Source organism: Euprymna scolopes, chromosome 18 (genome assembly GCF_053919585.1).
Source record: "Euprymna scolopes isolate OS-2025 chromosome 18, ASM5391958v1, whole genome shotgun sequence".
Taxonomy (NCBI): Eukaryota; Metazoa; Mollusca; class Cephalopoda; order Sepiida; family Sepiolidae; genus Euprymna; species Euprymna scolopes.
In genome coordinates, this window is record NC_136499.1 from 80481657 (window position 1) to 80502497 (window position 20841).

At 37.9% G+C, this 20841-nt stretch overlaps 1 long non-coding RNA gene across 1 annotated transcript in view; it reads right to left on the bottom strand.

The window, feature by feature from the left end:
- The window catches only part of LOC145297664 (uncharacterized), a 228620-nt gene that overhangs the window by 9531 nt on the left and 198248 nt on the right, over positions 1–20841 (bottom strand). The gene's annotated exons all lie outside the window — the stretch shown is intronic.

The window sequence follows — 20841 nt, forward strand, 5'->3', positions numbered from 1 at the left end:
ATCTAAAAATGTTTATCCTGAACACCCCCCTCAATCATGATCGATTTTTTGGCACGTGGTCGTTAATTTCACCCTCTTTTCCGCCAAAGAAAAAATCTTAAAAATGTTTATTCGCTAGTGGATAACCATTATATATATATATATATATATATATATATATATATATATATATATACTAGCATGGGCGCCCGGCGTTGCCCGGGTGTTTGGATGTGTATGTTGAGCAAAAAAAACAAAAAAAGTGGTAGTAGGAAGGCAGGCTCGAACCCGTACCACAAAGGAGGAAAAGAACGAGGTAAAACCTAACATTTATGCTGTTACGACCACCGCCAAACCAGAAGCGACATTTTTTTAAAATTAAGGCTAGACAATCTAAAGGAGAGGATAACTTTAAAAAATATCGGCGAAAAAGGTGACTCCCCTTGTAGAAAAGTGCCTAGTTGAAGGGGAAGATATTAATGTTTTTAGCCAATTTTTCGATATTTGCCGTATGAAAGATCGAACTTTAAAACGATACTGATCTTAGTAAAATCCGTTGCCTCTATTGAAAGTTTAAGGCAAACATGAAAACAGACATACATACATACATACATTTATATATTGGTAACTAAAGATTTTCGACCCAAACTGATGAAAAAGCTTGCCCTATCTCTGAATACCCTTAATGTAAAATTTCAACTATTTAATTGTCTGAGTAATTTGGAAGAGACCGCAGAGGTCAATTTTTTTAAAACTTTGACCCCTATTATGCCCCATTAAAATTTATTGTTTTGGGCTCAAATCAAGTTATTATGTCCAAGGAACCTATATCTAAAATTTCAAGTGCGTAGACCCCAAACTGTCGGAGGAGTTTGGTAGAGTTTTTAAAGGTCAAATCGTTGAACTTTGACCCCTTAATCGCCAAATTTCTGGCCAAAAACAGATCACATCGATTTTCCCAAATCTCAGTAACCTGTATATTTAATTTCGAGTCTGTAGACTAAAAATTGACAGAGTTATTGCGTAGGGAAATGTACACAGACACACAAATACACAGACACACACACAGATACTTTCACTCATATATATATATATACTACCAGGCCACTCAGCATTGCCCAGTTATTAAATATTCATAAATATTATGTTTTAATTCATGGAGATTTATTATTTATTATTATTATAGGGCAAATTCTCTATTGATTATTCTCCAATATGTAGTAATGATTTCAAAAGTTATAAAAGAAATATGACATTGGTACCATCTGCTAGAATCTAAACCAAAGCGTTTAGTAGTCCAGTCTTAGTCGTTATTTAATTATCCAGCATCGTAACCACCTGAGCTACCCAATAGATGGATATGAAAGGTTGGAAATTAAGTGCTTTTGAGCTATGAATGTTTTATTTTTGCAGGGGTAATGTTTTAGTTGACTTACCCTACCAAAGTTAACTGTTTTGTTTTCAATTTGGACTCCTTAGTAGCAATTTTTGCCGGCTAAAACCAAATCGGAAATGTACTACGGATCCAAATACCCACTATATCAAATTTCAACTCTGTAGATCCAATCTTTAGAAAGGGGGTTGTTAGAAAATTTTCGCACACTGACATTATATATACTTGTAGGCTGCCTGGCATTGCCCAATCATAAAATATACTAAAATATGATACTTTAATTCATGCAAATTTTGTATTATTTATTATGATAGAGCAAATTTTCTATTGATTATTATATTGTACCCAATATATAGTCACGATTTCAAAAGTAAATAAAAAATGACTTGTGCGTCTTCAACTGGAATCGGAACCCAATCATTCAGCTCTCCAGCTTTAATTGTTATTTAGCACTTTAGTTTTCATAGTTACTGTCTGAGCTATCGCCAGATGGATAAAAAAGGCTAAAATTAAATGAGTTCGAGCTAAAAATATATATGTAAGAATGCTCAGAACTCAGTCGATTAGTTCCTGCCAATTTTTACTATTTAACAGCTATTTCTACAGGTTAAAAACCAAATCGAAATTGTTCCTGAAGTCCAGGTACCCTATATACTAAGTTTAAAGTCTATAGACCAAATCCAGAGGAGTTATGTAAAGTTTTACACACAAAGACAAGGTCACTTTCATATAGACATACTAGCAAGCCGCCTAGTATTGCCCGGTCATAAAATAAACTTAAATATTATATTTTAATTCATGCAGATTTTGTATTTATTATTATAGAGTCATTCACTATTGCTTATTTTATTGTACCTAATATATAGTAGTGATTTAAAAAGTAAAAAATAACTTATGTGCCATCAGATAGAATCGAAACCAAAACAGTCTTATCCGTTAATGTATGACCTAAATCCAGCCTTATCCGTTAATGTATGACCTAAATCCAGCCTTATCTGTTAATGTATGACCTAAATCCATACATATACAAAAATTGCAAAAATAACATTGTTTAACCTTTTACTTAGCGTATGCATAGAAAATAAATGTGTATAGTCAACTTACTCCAGGCCAACGTCAATGTTTTTTTCGCATTTTGACCCATTAGCAACTATTTTACTGTCTAACACCCAGATCGAAAATGTGCTACAGGTCCAAATACATTATATATCAAATTTCAATTCTGTAGACCAAATATTCAGAAAAGAGTTTGGTAGAGACTTTTTGCACACGCGCCACACACACACTGACAAAGTCACCTTTATATATACATGTATATAGATATATATAAAAATATTTCTGTGTGCTAGAACATTTATATCCTAAATTTTACACAATTATGCAGAATGTAGAAACTATGCATCAATAGAATTTGTACGAGCCCTTTTCAAGCCTCACACAAAAACATACATACACATTTCAAGCTATGTCATATACATACACGCACACAAACATACGCGCCCACGTCCACACATGTCCACATAATCACGTTCGCGTACATACACCCACATTCACGTGTGTAGACACACACGCTAATGCACACATATGTACGTGCACACGAACGCACACATGAACGACGTCACTTCCGCTTTCTAAGAAATTATACACATGCGCAAATGACCACCGGAAACGAGTATAAAACAAAGAGACAAGCTGTTTCTAACCCTTTTTAGAACCAACTCTCGACTAGAGAGGTTGAGCTAACCAGCCGTCTCCCTTTCAGGAGGTGCACGCTCGCGCGCCTCACGGCCACTTACTACTATGTATAAGTCACGAGCTAACAGACCGTATGTACACATTCCCACTCTTTCTCTCTCTATCTACTACTGGTCCCTGAGAACACCTTCGCGTAGCTGACTACTAACTGATGTCAACTCTCATATCCTCTTCTTTGTCTACACGCTGGACTATCATTCTCAATTTTCACTACAACACTTATTTCTCTTCCCACGCGTGAACAAACGATAGTGACCCGAACTTGAGATGAAAACACATTTTCTTTTCTTTCTACAACACCAGTCGTGCAACGAACATTGGTTACATACGCGCCGACATGAACACATGTTATAACTAAAACGTTCATTCTTTCAACAGCAAATAAACGACGTTTATCTTATCCATCAATCGAGTCTTTGTTTCCTTCAATTCCATTCGTTTCATTATTCTTTTGTAACGGGATTGGGGTATTTATATATCTTAGTCCCCTACAAATTCAATGTAATAATGAAATGAAACCAATCATTTAATAAGAAATCATAAATAATGAAAAATTAACACTCGTTTTTTCAAAAGAATGTGCAAATTAGTTAACCTTCATGTAGTCGGTCACATATTCATGTAGTCGGTCACATATTCATGTAGTCAGTCACATATTCATTTTCAGAAATAAATTTTTCAGAGTAGTAGTGTGCAAGGTTGCGGCGTCGGAGTCGGAGTCAGAGTCGGAGTCGGAGGTTTTAGCTGGAGTCGGAGTCAGAGTCAGAGTCGGAAGGAGTCGGAGGTTTTAGCTGGAGTCGGAGTTGGAGTCCGATTTCCAAAAGTACAAGGAGTCGGAGTCAGAATTTTTTATCCGACTCCTTAAGTCCAATGAATTCATTTTTTTACATGGTTTTCCTGTTTGGTTTTAACATTTTTTTAATTACATTTTCTAACCAAACAAGACACATTGCCACTTTGATGTAGGGGGCTGCTATCAAGGATCTAAGTTTCAGGGGTATTAGGTAGGGAGTTTAGCAGCAAGATGTCTGTTTACATTACACTTGAACTTCTGCATGTCAATACAGTTATGGAAGCAGGAAACCGGAAGAGAATTCCAAAGTCTAGCAGTTCTGGGGAAGAAGCTATTAGAGTAGAAGGCTTTCTTACACCTAGGGATCTCTACTGTGTAGGGATGGTACTTTGCTGCTTGTTGGGTTTGTCAGGGGTATTTCATTGAGGGGGTACAAGAGCTTGTAGTTCGTCAGAGCATCCACCATTAAAATACTTGTAAAACAAGCAGAGGGATGCAACATTTCGTCGATAGGACAGGACTGAAGCTTAGATAACAGTTCAGGACCTATCAGGTTGATGATGCTCTTTAGAACACTATCCAGGAGCGAGAGACTACTAGCAGATGCACCAGCCGAAATGTGCAGCAGTACTCGATACATGGGCGAATGGTGGCTTTGTAGAGGTACAGGATACTTTCAGGCGTAAGTAACTTTCAAGCACGATAGAGAGAGAGCCCATTTTCTTTGCAGCAGCCTTGGCAATGATCTCAATGTATTTATTCCAACTCATGTTCCCTGTGAACATTAAGCCAAGGAGTTTGAACAAAGTACTTTCAGGTATTGTATCTTTAGCCATAACTATTGGTGGTTGGTAAGGTTTCATGTAATTACTAAAGAAACGAGCTTTGTCTTAGCAGCTTTGAACATTACCATCTATTTCTGACCCGATTCCACTACAGAGTGAAGGTCTTCCTCTAGAGTTTCCACCATTGCCTTAGATGTGTGCTCATTAGTTTTCCCCATGTGCCTGCTATAGAGCGTGATGTCATCAGCAAATATACCCATGTAAGAAACAATTTTATCCGGTAAGGATCGATCCCTGAGGTACACTTGCATTTATATTATATTGTTTGGACATACGCCCATCAGGGACAACATGGATTCTTCTCTCATTTAAGAAGGATTTAATTATGTTAAGTATTCGTCCAGTAATACCATAGATTTTATTTTCATGAGAAGACCATCGTGTCAAAAGCCTTATATATATAGGGCTACTGCCCTCCCCTCCCCTGCCTTATTCAGTGCTTGGTATATACGTTCAGAGATTACAGTTAGAATATCTGCAGTAGAACGGGCTTGACTAAATCAAATTGATGGTCAAACAGAAGTTTAGCAAGTGTAAGGTAGTGGACTAATTAAAGACTCAAATATTTTGGCGAAAAGTGGGAGGAGATTAATTGGCCAATAATTTAATGGGTCAGTTCGTTTGCCAGAGATTTTGTAAACTGGTACCACAGAAGCAATATTCCAGCTGTCAGGAAAGCAAGATTTGGTAAGACATTTGTTAAAGAGTTTAGAGAGAACTGGAGCAACCTCAGTGAAGCATTTTTTTTAATAGCACAGCCGGCATGAGATCAGGTCCACATGCTTTTGAGGTGTTTATGTTTTTTATATCATGTACTTGAGAAGGGGTGATTTTCAGATCATCTGGTGTGGTTTCTGTCCACAGAGGAAAATCAGGGAGGGAATGGTTTGCTGGGTCCAAGGTAGAGTTTGAGGGAAAATAATGGGCAAACATGTTAGCTTTCTCAGTTGCTGTGCAAACAACCTCATGATTGTTGGATAGTGGGAGAATTATTGATTGCCCATTATTTACTACACTATTGTAGATTTTCCAGAAATCATGAGTTCCTAATTTCTGTGCTTCAATGCATTTCCTGGTGGTTTCAGTATATTCACTCTTAGCTATTGCTACTTCTTTCTTATAATTACTTCTAGCTTCTATATACTTTGTCTGTTTGTACAGGACTTATGCTGGATATGTGTGTTGCCTCTGAGCAATGGTATCTACGCAAGTAGAAGCAACCCATTGGGGTAAGTGGGGTTTGCTATAGAACTTCAATTGCTGCTTTGAACCATTCAGTAGTCTCAGTTGCACACTGTTCTGCAGAAAGAGAAAAGATATTTCTCCATGCGATCGCTAATGGCATCCCAGTCAGCCTTATTTTAGTACGTTGTCATTTTGAGCAATGGCTCTTCAACTTGGGGTCAAGAGTTTAGAGTGATTCTATCATTATCACAGCATGATCAGCATTCCTAAGTGGTCAATCAGCATTTGTTACACGATCCTCAGGATCTCTTGTCAGAAATAGATCTGAGGAAGACGGGTCGAGAATGTTACTGTCTGGGTCAAGGAATGGGATATAGCAAAATTATGGATGTTGCTACTAGCTGTGGCAGTGAAGTTAGAGAAGCCAAGCAAATTTCGGTGGTTGGCATTTGAGTCACTAAATGCATGTATTTTGGCACTAGTGTCAAGGGAGAGTGCTACATCTATGCTGTAAGAAACATGATTAATTATAGTACAGTCCTGGCTGGATGGAGAGCAATAAAGAAAATACATTAGCTAACGCTATGTTGTAAAGTTAGTTTAAAGCACATGAAGGCCTGGTCCCCTGATTCTAGTTTAGATTCCCTAGACATGGGGAGGGTGTTACAAATATAGACTCCAAGTCTGTTCCCGCTAAAGTCCTTACGATAAAGTGTAAGATAACCAGACATGTTAAAGGTTAAAGATGTTAGAAGGGATGGAGAAGTGCAAGTTAGTTTCACTTAGTGCTAAGATATCTGGGGAGTTTGCTAGGAGAAATTATTCTACATCCTCTAAGATAGTTCTAAGTCCTTGGATATGTGTAAATGCAAGCCTTAAGGGAGAAAGCGGAGTGTGTGCCTGGCTTGAACATTATTTTGGATTGAGCTATCATTTCATTCTATTTAGTAGTTTCAGATCTAGATTGAGGTGCTAGGCAAAACGCATGTGCATAGGCACCATCATGCAACACAAGTAGACCATCAGCCGGCTCCTCACCCACAAGAATGTGCTCTCAGGAATGCCCACCAGAGATGGGTGCAGGGTGCTTTTCCATGCGTGACATGGCACTACAAATATCCCGATATTACACAACTGCTGATAGAACAGCCGCTCTAAGCGCTATCAAAGGGCTTCAGTACTGTCAGTTGGAAACAGCAACCAGCAACTGTCAAACTTGTACCCTCAAACTTGTCCGACAGGAGTGGCCCAGTCCAATCATGTTAGCATATATGGTAAATAAGCACCCCCAAGATGCCCAGGTATAGGAGAAGGGAATAAGGCAAATGTAGGGGACGGCATTCATTGCCCTAGTTAGGAAACAAGGCTAAGCACTGGGCGTCTCTAATGAGTCCTTGTGGCCGCACCTCTGCTCCTGGCTAATCGGCAAAGAAGGAATATGGAGTATAGATAGGCAGAGCCTATCTACTCCTTAAGAAGTTTAAGTTTGCAAACTGGTGATTTGATCAAGTCACCAGCTCTAAGGAGGTTGTCGTCCAGAAACAAGGAGGCCTCCCTCCCCTGTTTGGTGCCAAGACGTATGAGGTCAGTAGCACAGGTTTACAAATCGGAGTTTTCCTTATCCTAGATAGATGACCTAACCAGATCTACTAGTCCATCAGCACTGAAAGGGTTTTTCCTGCACCTAGTTGCATGGATAGTGAGGATTGATAGAGTTAGTATCAAATAATTAGTATCTGCTTTGAAGTTATACTCCTCAGATTAAGATTGGTTACGTTTTTAAAGGAAGTATGTATGAGTGTGGGGTGTAGATTAAAGGTGAATATCTACTAGGGTTAAGAAAAGATCAAATGTGGTTTGTGGATTAGTGACTAATTGGAAAATTATAGTATAAGGGTTAGAGTGCGTTTAGAAATGTGCTTTAGGTGTTAGTTTTCAAATAAAGATAATAACCAGTACTTTATCCCATCTAATGAAAGAAATATATAGTTGCTAGTTAATACAGATCACTTATAATCTGGGCACAAACTGTGGTTATTAGTTATCTATTTTATAGATATTCTTTAGAGTATAAATATAGGTTAAGCTAATGCATCCCTTAGCAATAGAAATCTATAGATGTTTAGTATTTACTGATTTTTAAAAGGCCTTATATTTAAACATTACACTTAGTCATAGAATGATAAATTATGATTTCCAAAAATAGGGAAGCAGTATAAGTAAATAAGAGCAGGAAAACAGGTTTGGTGAATAAGCAATAACTTAATTGCTTCATAAGCAGTGGTTTGCACAATTTAGTAGTTTTTGTATGGTTTTGCTTTTATTTTTGTAGATATCTCGTATTTTGTACTGTAATGTAATGCTTCTACTTCATTAAGATATTTCAGTCTGTCAGATAACTGCAAATCCTGTCTAGACAGCTGTTTTTGTTTTGGTTGTGATGTCACACAAGATCAATGAAAGTTCTGTCTTTGAGTGGGATCACTGTAGATTACATTGGATAACAATCGGATTGTAATCTGAAAGTTATCCAGTGGAATTGCCAAATTCCATTTGGCAATTGGATTAGTTCGGGATCAATCCAGAATTATCTCCCCCACCCTAAAAAATAACGGGCATAAATCAATAAGAAGCAACACATGGTACTATAGCCCTTTATAGCTTCTTCCTTTTGTTGTTTACAAAGGAGTCACAACTTATCAAGGCCCAAAGGTCACTCGAGGATAATGGTTAATGAGTGTACACAAGTCAATGACACAATATCCTAGTAATCGTTAGTAGTGGAAATTTGTTAAATTGGATTACTTAAGGGGGTGGCTCATCAGAATTTGTTTATGTTGGACTTGAATATGATCAAATTGTAGTCAGCTGGAAAGGGAAACGAAAGAGAGTTCCACAGGCATGCAGTTCTAAGAAATCAGCTTTGTTCATGGAATCTATGTTTAGGACTAGGCACAGAAAAAGAGTAGGGGAAATTATTGATAGTGGTTTGAGCTAGACGAGTGTTTTTCATAAAAGTTTAGCGAGGGGGGGGGGGCATAGATTGGAGCTCAGAGAGGCACCTGCCATGAAAATAGTGATAGAGTAAAGACAGGCTTGTAATGTCTCTTCTGTGGCAAGAGGTTGCAGAGAAGAGAAAAGGGCACCCCCACCAGGTTACGAAGTCTATTTTGAACTTTGTTGAAGTATGATAAAAGCTTTCCAGTAGTTTTTGCCCAGATGTGACAAAAGTACTCCATCTCTGGATGTACCTAACTCTTACTCAGGTAGAGAATTGCATCAGCAGTGAGATATCTACTAGAGCGCTAGAAGGATCCCACCATTTATCCAGCCCAGAAGCTTGTCAAAACGGAGCCTCCCCAAGACGACAGCCATTTATTTCAATTGATGCCAGATAGGAGATCAGAGCGTTGTGGTAGGGATATCTCCAGAGAAGACCCTTATTTACCTCATATGTGCTTCTGGGTTGCACTTGCTTACACCACCGCATTTATATTTGCCCTCTATCGCCCCCACAACAGCGGAGTTACTATCTTTAAGAGTATGTCTGAGAAAATTGACCACATCCTGTCTGCTCATCATTCAGCTAACATCCACATTTGTGATGACTTCAATGTTCACAATGTGGAATGGCTGACCCACTCGAACAAGACATATAATGAGGGGAGGTTCTGTTATGATTTTGCCATTGCCTATGACCTCACTCAGATTGTTCACGAACCCATCTGTGTGTCCGATACTATCGGTCAGTATGCTAGCCTTCCAGACCTTTTTCTCACAACTTCCCTTGAGCAATGTTCATGTTCAATTCTATCTCCTCTGGGATCCTCCGACCACTCAGTTGTATCAGTTAGGATAAAAATGAAATGTAATAAGTCTTCAGACGTACCTCTCTACCGTACTGTATATCGATACTCTATGGCTGACTGGGATAGCTTCCATACATTTATATCTGATCTACCTCTGCATTCCATGTTTAAAAAGATGTGTCCTCTATAGTAACAGACCTGACCGAATGGTTAATTGTAGGTATAGACCGATTCATACCATCCAAAAAATTCCAAGAAAAACCTAACAGCCAGCCATGGTTCTCCCCAGAATGTGCTGCTGTCATTGTGCACAGAAATCATTTTTTCCATAGCTACCAACATAATAGATGTAATGAGACTAAAACAGTTTTCAGGACTGGCAGCAACCACTCTAAAAGAGCTATATGCTCAGTTCGTTTAATCCAAAGTAGCTGAGCAGCGGCTTGGTCCCCACCAGTTTTGGAAAATAGCAAACAGGATTCTGAACAGAAGCATGCGTTCTATCCCAACTATCATCAATGGACCTGAGATAATCTCGTCAGCATCAGACAAGGCCAAAACATTTGCCAAGAACTTTGCCATTAATTCTACCCTATGCGACGAAGGTCATCAACTCCCTGTTTTTCCTCCTATATCTGTGCATGATGTCGCCAAGCTAATCAAGACCTTGATTCCAGTAAAGCAACTGGCCCTGATGGCATTCCAATTATAGTGTTGAAAAAGCTTTAACCAGAATTGCCCCCATACTTACAAAACTTTTTAAGCGTTACCTTAAGGAAAAGTGCTTCCCAACACCCTGGAAAACCTCATCAGTATGTCCTGTATTTAAGAATTCAGGTAATAAGTCATCGTCCTCTCAGTACGGACCAATAAGTCTCCTGTGTGTCATGAGCAAGCTTCTGAAATCCATATGAAATAGAAAAGTAGTCAACCACTTCAGCAAAAATAACCTTCTTAGTGACATGCAATATGGTTTCCGTTCTGCTAGATCTAGAGCAGATGTGTTAACGGTTATATCTCATAGGATTAATGAATTTCTTGACAAAGGCTTCTTTTCTAGGGCAATTGCTCTTGACATATTAAAGGTCTTCGATAAAGTATGGCATAAAGCCTTACTTCATAAGATTTCCAGCTACGGTATAACTGGAAACGTTTTCTCAATTATTAAATCATTTCTCCCTGATAATCTCATGAGTAGTGGTTAATGGGCAGAAATCAGAGGCCCATAGTATTAATGCTGGAGTCCCTCAGGGGTCCATTCTGGGCCCAACTCTCTTCCTGATCTACATCAATGATCTCCCAAAACACATACTTAATCATTTGTTGACATCTATGCTGATGACACGGCCATCTATGGCCATACATCAAAGGCCGTAAATGACAAAGTTCTCTCTGATTCTCTCTCCTCTGATCTTGAGCGCATGGTACAGTAGGAGGAAGAGGTGACTGGTTACTTTTAATGCATCTAAAACAAGCTCTTATCTTTACATCATCAACACTCTGATCCCCATCTGGCATCAATTGAAATGGACGGCTCTCATCTTGGGGAATCTCCATGTTTTGATAAGCTTCTGGATTTGACCTTTACTCCTGATCTGAAATGGAACACGTACATCAAGTCTGTTGCCAAAGTTGCTGGAAAGATGGTGGGATCCTTCCACCACTCCAGAAGATATCTTACTGCTGATGCAATTCTCTATCTATATAAAAGCCAACTACGTCCAAGGATTGAGTACTACTGCTACATCTGAGCAGGAGCTGCTAAAAACAGCCTATCCTGCCTTGACAGAGTACAAAATAGACTTCGTGGCTTAGTGGGGGATGCCCTTTTCTCTTCCCTCCAACGTCTCTCCCACAGAAGAGACGTTGTGAGCCAGTCTTTGTTTTATCGTTACTTGCATGGCAAGTGCTCGTCTGAGCTCCATTCTCTGGTCTCCCCCTCGCCAATCGTTCACGATAAACACCCATCTAGCTGAAATCACTTTCAATAATTTTCCCCACTCTTTATCTGTGCCTAAATCAAAACATAGATTCCATGAACAAAGCTTCTTTCTTAGAAGTGCAAGCCTGTGGAACTTTCTTCCGTTTGCCTGTTTCCCACCTGACTACAATTTGGATGAGTTCAAGTCCAACATAAACAAATTTCTGATGAACCACCCCCTTAAGTAAGACACCTTATTAAATCTCAAATACTATTACTACGATATTATCCCATTGATTATTGTACATGCAATAACCCTTATCCCCGAGTAGTTTCCGGGCCTTGATAAGTGGTAACCACCATGTAAAAAAAAAAAAAAAAGAAAAACAATTAGACTCCGCTCTTGAGGTTCGCTTTCACAAATAACAAATATCCGTGGGCTTAGAGGTAATATAGATGATGTAGACTACCTTTTAGTAAACTCCCCGGATATCTTAGCATTAAGTGAAATAAACTTACACTCTTCAATCCCCTCCAACTACTTTAACATTACAGGATACCTCCCTCTTTACTGTAAGGACTCAGATAGATGTATACACGCACTTAGAGTCTATATTCGTAGCACACTCCCTTAAACTAGAGAGAAAAATCTTGAATCAGATGACCGGTCTTTTATGTGCTTTCGACTAACATTTCATCACTGCGTTAGTTTCTTATATTTTCTCTGTTGCTTTTTCCTCAAGTCAGGATTGTACCCTAATCGATCATGTCTTTGATAGTATAGATGCAGCACTCTCCTTGGATAGTAACGCCCAAATACATGCGTTTGGTGACCTTATGTCCACTGTAAAAATTGGCTTGGTTTCTCAGGTTACACAGATGCAGCTGGACGCTCCACTAATAGCTTTTCTATAGCCCATTCCCTCATATAGACAGTAATGTTTCCAATTGGCCTACCAGATCGTGAACCTCAGCAGGTTTCACTTCTAGACCTATTCCTCACCACAGTACCTGAGGATTGTGTGACTAATGCCCACAGTCGACTTGGAAACGCAGACCACCTCGTGGTATCAGTTGACATCACATTTAAATCCCAACCTTAAGGTGAGGAACCATTGCTCAAAACCAAAAGGTACTGCAACAGAGCTTACTGAGAAACCATTAGAGAACAAATTTGAGATGCCCCATGGACCGATATCTTCTCCCTTCCTGCTGAACAGAATGCCAATGAGACAACTGAATGGTGCAAAGCAGGAATTGAAGCACATGTTCCCACACAGAAGTATTATAGCAAGCCCCACTCACCCCCATGGTTCACTACAGATTGTGCAGCTGCTATGGCACAAAGATGGCATGCATTCAGCCAGTTTGTACGTCATAAGTGAAATACAAACAGGCAAAATTCATAAATGTTAGAAATCATTGTAAGAGAGAAATAATAACAGTCAAAAGAAAGCATGCTGAAATAATCAGGGAACGCATAGAATTGCCAAAGATAGGAACTCGTTATTTCGGAAAAATCTATACTAGTGTAGTGAATAAAGGACAATCAGTAATTCCTCCACTGAGCAACAACCAAAAGGTTGCATGCACGGTAACAGAGAAGGCAGAACTGCTGTTCTGGCGATTGCCTCTAACTCCACCTTAGAGCCAACAAACAACTCCCTCCCAAATTTCCCTATCAGGACTAAAGCCACATTAAATGATGTAAAAATCACCCCTTCTCATGTCTGCGATACTTGATACATCCAAGTCCTTTGACAAAGTCTGGCACAAAGGGCTGCTAATGAAAATTAAATCGTACATTATAACTGGACGTATACTAAATATAATTAGATCCATCTTAGACAATAAAAGCACACATGTTTTCATTGATAGAGATACATCCAAGCAGCATAACATTAATGCGGGAGTGTCTCAGGAGTCGATCCTTGGACCATTATTATTCCTGATATTCAAAAACGACCTCCCTGATAATATTGTGTCCGAGATGGGTATATTTAATGATGATACAATGCTCTATAACATGCATTAGGGAAGAAAAGATGTAAATAAATCTAAGACAATGGAAAAATCATTAGAAAATGACCTCCAGACCATAGTTGAATGGGGACACAAATGGATGGTAATATTTAATGCTAGGAAAACTAAGCTGCTCTCCTTTAACAATTACAAGACACCTCTCAAACCGCTTATATCGATGAAAAAAACACCCTACCTGAGAATTCTACCTTTAAACTCCTTTTTTGGGACTATTTTACCATATTTTACTTTGTGGGCAGTATAAACTGGAACAAATACATAGAGGACATTGCAAAGACTGCTGCAAAGATGGTGGGTTCCCGCTAGCGAGCTAAAAGACTACTCACCCCTGAGGTTATCCCGTACCTCTACAAGGCCACCATTTGCTCATGCATGGAGTGTTATTGCCACATCTGGGTTGCTGCATCTACCACTAGTCTCTCAATCTTGGATACGTTCCAAAAGAGACGTGTCAATATAATCCCACTTTATCAACTAAGCTCCAGCTTTTGTCCCATCGTCACAATGTTGCATCTCTGTGCATGTTTTAATGGAATGTGTTCTGATGAACTCATTGCACTTGTACCCCGTACATATCTCCGACAAAACCGCTCAGCAATAAGATCTCACCCTTTCACTGCTGAGGTCCCTAGATGCTAAAAAGCTTTCTATTCTAATAGTTTCTTCCCTTGAACAGCTGGACTTTGGAATTCCCCTCCTGCTACCTGCTTTCCTGGTCGTACTGATATGCAGAAGTTTAAATGTAACATAAACCAACATCTTGCTAATCTTTCCTAGACATGGTCTCAAAAAGTAGCCTTTTTCGTCCAAGTGGTGATATGCCTTATTATGAGTTAACATTAAATAAATAAAGCTGGTGTAGTGCATATATGAGTATATTTATCATACAAGTGAATGTTAGACATAAAAAATGATATACATGAAAAGTAATTATAAAATGCTGAATAGGTGTGGGAGGTTGGTATATGGATCTGCAGAATAGATTCCCACATAGTGGTCAAGGAGTCGGAGTCGGAGTTGGATTCTGGAGATATAAAAGGAGTCAGAGTCAGAGTCGGAGTCGGCATTTTAGGAATTCAAGGAGTCGGAGTCGGACTTTCACCATCCGACTCTGCAACCCTGGTAGTGTGATCCAACCACCTGTGATGGTCGAAAACTGCCTCAGGTATGGGTGAATTAGAGCTTTTAATTATGTGAGTAATCCCGGGCAATAACCAGATGATCTTGCTTTTTGATTGGTGACACAAAAAGCAAGAAGAAAAAATATAATTTGGGTAACATAAATAATAATATTGCTTTGTGATGGAAATTGTTACATGGTGGCAAATAGCAAAGTTTTGTCTTGTATATGACCGTGAGGTCAAGGCTTTTAGGATTTCGTCATGTGAAAAACTTGTGTGGAAAAGTAAATTTATGTGTAGAAAATGACATAATTAATATGCACAAGTGATTTGGCCAATTAGCCAATCAGGGTGTCTCAGAGTTTGATGTAAAAAGATGGATTGGCTGGATGAGAAACTCAGACTCCTCAAACCCCACACCATTACCTTCCAATAAAAGGATATGCAGAACGGTGTTTTAGTCAGTCGAGTTTAATATTTGATAAATAACCTTTATAAACAAAAACCCAAGATTACGCCTGGAGTCAATTATTTGTCACGTACAGAATTTCTGACTAACTTGCAAATGAATAATACCAAATTGAAGTAATTTCTTTCAGGAGAAAGCAAGCAGGGGAAAGGGATGACTAACAACCGTGAATTGCGGCCCATGATGCTTGTATTCCCTGGAAACTTGAAGTTGTGCACTTTGTTTTTTTTAATTTAAAATTTTTTTTTCTATTTTTGCTTTTTACTCACGAGCCACTGTAAAGACAGGAAATATAGGAGTCCCACATCAACCCTATTATCATGAAACCGACTAATATCACGTCATTGCTGAGATGGAAGCACTTCAAACTATACTTATATACCATTGAACACTTTGGTCTTCATCGTGTTTTATATTTGTTGCCATAGAACCAGGATTATTCCTCGCATAAGAATAAGCTTGAGCCTGCAATGCTATTTTTGTTACAATGGTAACTGAAGACCAGGAAGCATCCTGAGAAAAAAATCCACAGACACAACAACCCAAGAAATCAACACCTTGTACTAGCAATATAAAGTGTTATATTGGTGCCGTGACAAGGATTGGCCCTGCATTGAGAACGTCATGAACTTTGGTCACATCCTGCAGGATTTCGGTCCTTCAGACGATCACAAACTTTTGGTTCCACTTGGTGACCATCATATAGAATTTAGATTCGATTGCATCTCTGAAGAACACCAGTTTTAACCTGTTATAGTTGGCATCAGTAACGCAAAATTTGCCTCTGGAGATTGTGTCAATCTACACAGTCAGGTCAGTAAATTTTCTCTTTGACTTGAGCTATTTGTTTTCCATGTCATCAGTGAGGAGCCTTGAAGATGAATAAGAAGGAATTAAGAGAAAGAATCCAAATATTAATACAATAGCATGTGTGTTATTTTCTGTGTCACGCTTACATCCGGGTTGTTTAATTATTATGTACTTCCATTTCTTTTAATAAATAATTTTATCAAGAATTCTTCATAAGTTTTGGTTTTGATTATAGCTGATGGCACTTAAGTCATCTATTTTTTTATAAATAATTTTATCAAGAATTCTTCATAAGTTTTGGTTTCGGTTTCAATTATGACTGAAGGAACTCAAGTTTTTTTTCATAAGTTTTTACTTCGGTTTCGATTCAAGCTAATGCACCCAGGTCATATGGATATATTTTTTTTATTTTTGAAATCACAGCTTTATAACATATAAAAATCGATAGAACATTAACTCTATAATAATATATAAGAAATCTGCAAGAATTAAAATATCATATTTAAGCGTACTTTACAACCGGGCTTATAATATAAGAGCGTCTCCATTTACACTGAACATCTACAGAATGCCAACATCAATATATTACATATGAATGAGTCTTGTGTGGACTTTCCACAGGTCCAACTAGTGAAAAATTGATTCAAAAGTGAAACAATCGGCTGAAATGAATTGTGCTTTAAGGTGAATAATAGTTAACACTTTGTTAAACGATCAGTTGACACAAATTGTTTTTTAAACACACCTAAAAAATGCATTCACTTCATGTTCTAAAAATAAAAAATAAATAAAAACACAATTACGCACACAAACAAAAAAAGATAAATTTCAGAGGTGCAAAGATTTTTAAAAATATGCCCATGCAAATTCTGCGGGGAACAAAACGTAAGATGTGTTTTACTCGGCGTCGTAGTTAAAAGCATACCGCGTGACAAAAGAGTGCACTTCTCGGCCAATCAACGCTCAGAGAAAGATTTAATTTCCAAAACCTTATTTCTCACATCACCTGGGAGCCGATCGACAAATATTTCAACAAATTCATTCACTTACTCATTCTCAGTCAGCGTTCCGCACTTACCGTTACTCACTCTTCGCCCCCCGCTCTTCGCTCACTTCTCTATTCACGTCAACTACTCCGTTGCTCCATATTTTTCTGTCAACATGTCAAAACACGATTATCCACATGTACGTGCGTACATGTGTGTTATGGCGAGATGAGCAATTCACCGCCGGAACTTTTTATCGAAAGAACGATTATCACCGGTCACTGGTTGTCAGAGCTTTCCCTGGGTGGGAACACTTAAGAACGTAACATGCTGTCTCTGTAAATATTCTCAATAAACTTCTCTATTACTTTATTACTTCAGAACCTCTTTATCCATTTATTTTCCTTGTGGAATACCTTTCTTGAATATCCTTTTATTACGGCCACCCACCGCAGGATATATCAACTGGCGATGAAGATGAGATACGAACTGTAAATTCATCTAAAAAACACAAAAAAACACGTGGTAACCGAGAACATTCTGAAAATTGTTTTTCACAAAGTTCACTTTTAATTGAAGAAAATCTTCTTAGAAAGCGAACGACTGGTGTCTGCCACAAATTTACGCAAGTAAAAAATAATTTTTATATTATTGACGAGTTAAACTCCATTTTTCTCTTTTTAAACTTCCAAAGAGTTGACGCTATATAACGTGTGTGTGTGTGTATGTGTGTGTGTGTGTGTGTAAATTGTGACTTTCTTCATGAGAGATATTTTTACATGTTTTTTGTATTTGGTTAATACGATAAAAAACCAACAAATGAACAATACTGAGGAATCTGTGTTTATTTAATAAAGAAAAATTTTAAAAGAAGTTTACGTGTGTCTGCTGAAGTAGACGATAAAAGAGTCTCTTGAAATTTTGTCAAGTGTTATTTTAACGGTGATTTTTTTTTTTTAACTTTCCTATGTGTTGACAATTTTCTGTGAAAATAAGCATCTTGTTTTTGAACAATATTTTTTTTTCTTCTCTGTGGTATACGTTAACTTGCTATTGATACATTTAAATAGAAAATGACATCAGAACAAATAGCAACGTTGACGAAAACGTTAACTGAGAGTTTAATCGCTCAACAAAAAGCCCAAATGGATTTTCAAAAACAAATGCTAATTCAACAAGAACGTTTCGAAACTCTTGTAATACAACAAACGACGGATAATCGCTTATTTTGTGAAACGATTTTGTCAGAAAAATCTAAGGAGGGTGCATCCAGATTTTTTTCGGCGAACTCGCTTTCAGAGTTTAAATATGACCCAGAAAAAGGTGACACTTTTCCAGCCTATTATCGTAGGTTTGAAACGATATTTACAAAACGATGCGAGAAGTGGTCGGATGAGGAAAAAATAACACTATTACTATAAAAAATGGGCACAGAAGAAAATACTAAATTCACGAATTTGATATTGCCTAAAAAACCGGAAGAGATCTCTTTTTCTGAAACGGTGAAAATTTTGTGTGTTATATTCGGTGAAAGAGATAGTCTTTTTCATACACGGTATAGGTGTTTAAATATGTCAAAAGACGAAACTGATGACATTGTCACATATGCGGGCAAAGTCAACGCCCAGTGTGAACTGTTTAAATTAAAGGATTTATCAGTGGACATGTTTAAGTGCTACATATTTGTCCAGGGACTGACAGCACCGAAGGACAAGGATTTAAGGTCAAGGATATTATCAATCATGGAATAAGACCCGGAAATGAACTTGCAAAAAGTGACAGAAGAATGTCAAAAATTGATAAATGTAAAAAGGGACACTACGAGAAAAGTCACATCCCAAGTCCAGGTAGTAAAACAGAAGACATTTCCAAAAGACAAAGGGAAAAGTTTTGAATGTTGGAGTTGTGCGGGTCCGCACTTAAGAAAAAACTGCCCTTATAAAGACCAACGTTGTACTAAATGTGGCCTAGTGGGACACCGGGCATCCCACTGCTGAACTAAGCAAGACAAAAGACGGAAATGGAAGCAAAAATAAATGTGGTATTGTCCAAAGAAGAAATAAAACAAGGAGGGAAACGGAAATTCGTTCACACACAAATAAATGGTCACTCAGTGAAGCTACTTTTAGACACAGGTAACGATATATCAATTATCGACGAAGAGACCTGGAAGAGAATTGGTGGTCCAAAACTGAGAAAAACACAAAAAAATTGCAAAAGGTGTTTCCGGAGAGCAATTAAAATTCATGGGAGAATTTAATTGCAGTGTTTCTCTTGGATCGAAAACTTTTTCCTCAAACCTTTCAGTTGTTCCAGGAATAAATTCTTGCCTTTTTGGAATTGATTGGATTGTTTTATTTGATTTATGGGAGCTACCCATAAATTCATTTTGCAATAATGTAAGAGCGTTGAAAAGAAAAATTTCAAACAAAATGACCATTTTCTGGCAGTGTTAAAAAGTGAATTCCGCAAAGTTTTTTCAGAGGGATTAGGAGTGTGCACCAAAACTGAAGTAAATTTTGAATTAAAACAGAATGTGAAACCTGTTTTTAGACCAAAAGGAAATGTGCCTTTTTCTTCAAAAGAAGATATTGAAATTGAACTAAAAAGACTACAGAAGAATGGTGTAGTCGAAAAAGTTGACTATTCTGAGTGGGCGAACCCCACTGTGTATGTTAAAAAGAAAAATAAGAAGATTCGGGTATGTGCCGATTTTTCTACAGGCCTTAATGACTGTCTGATGGATCATAGTTATCCACTTCCATCTCCTGAAGACATTTTTACAAAGCTGAATGGAGGTAGAATTTTCTCCAAAATTGACTTATCGGAAGCTTACCTTCAGGTAAAAGTCAGTGAAGAATGTTCTAAGTATTTGTGTATCAATACCCATCTAGGACTTTTCCAACTAAAAAGACTTCCTTTTGGATTAAAAGTGGCCCCAGCACTATTTCAGCAAATAATGGATACGATACTTGCTGATTTAGATGTTGCAATCGCATATTTGGATGACATCTTTGTCAAAAGTAAAAATGTACAGGAACATAAGGAACACATCAGAGCAGTTTTCCAAAGAATTGAGGAATTTGGTTTCAAGGTAAGTGCCGAAAAATGTGAATTCTTTTTAAAACAGATAAAATATCTTGGTCAAATTATCGACAGCCAAGGCAGAAGACCAGATCCTCAGAGAACAGAAGCAATCGAGAGGATGCCAGTACCCAATAATGTTGCCCAGTTACAATCTTTTTGGGGTTTGGCTCAGTATTATGCTATTTATATTCCAAACATGCATAAGTTGAGAGCACCATTGAATGATTTGTTAAAAAAAGGACAAAAGTGGATTTGGTCAAAAGAATGCCAAAATGTGTTTGAAGTTATTAAGAAATGCCTGCTATCAGATTTAGCTCTAGCACATTTTGATCCACAGAAAGAATTGATTGTTGCATCAGATGCAAGTGACTACGGAGTAGGAACAGTTCTTCTCCATAAACTTAAAGATGGATCAACAAAGCCAATAGCCCAGGCATCCAGATCACTTTTGCCGGCTGAAAAAAACTATTCTCAAATTGAAAAAGAAAGCTTGGCGATTATTTATGCCATTAAAAAATTCCATAGATTTATTCATGAAAGGATGTTTACTTTGCAAACCGACCACAAACCCTTATTGACTATTTTTGGCTCTAAAAAGGGCATACCTACGCACACTGCGAACAGACTCCAACGATGGAGCATAAT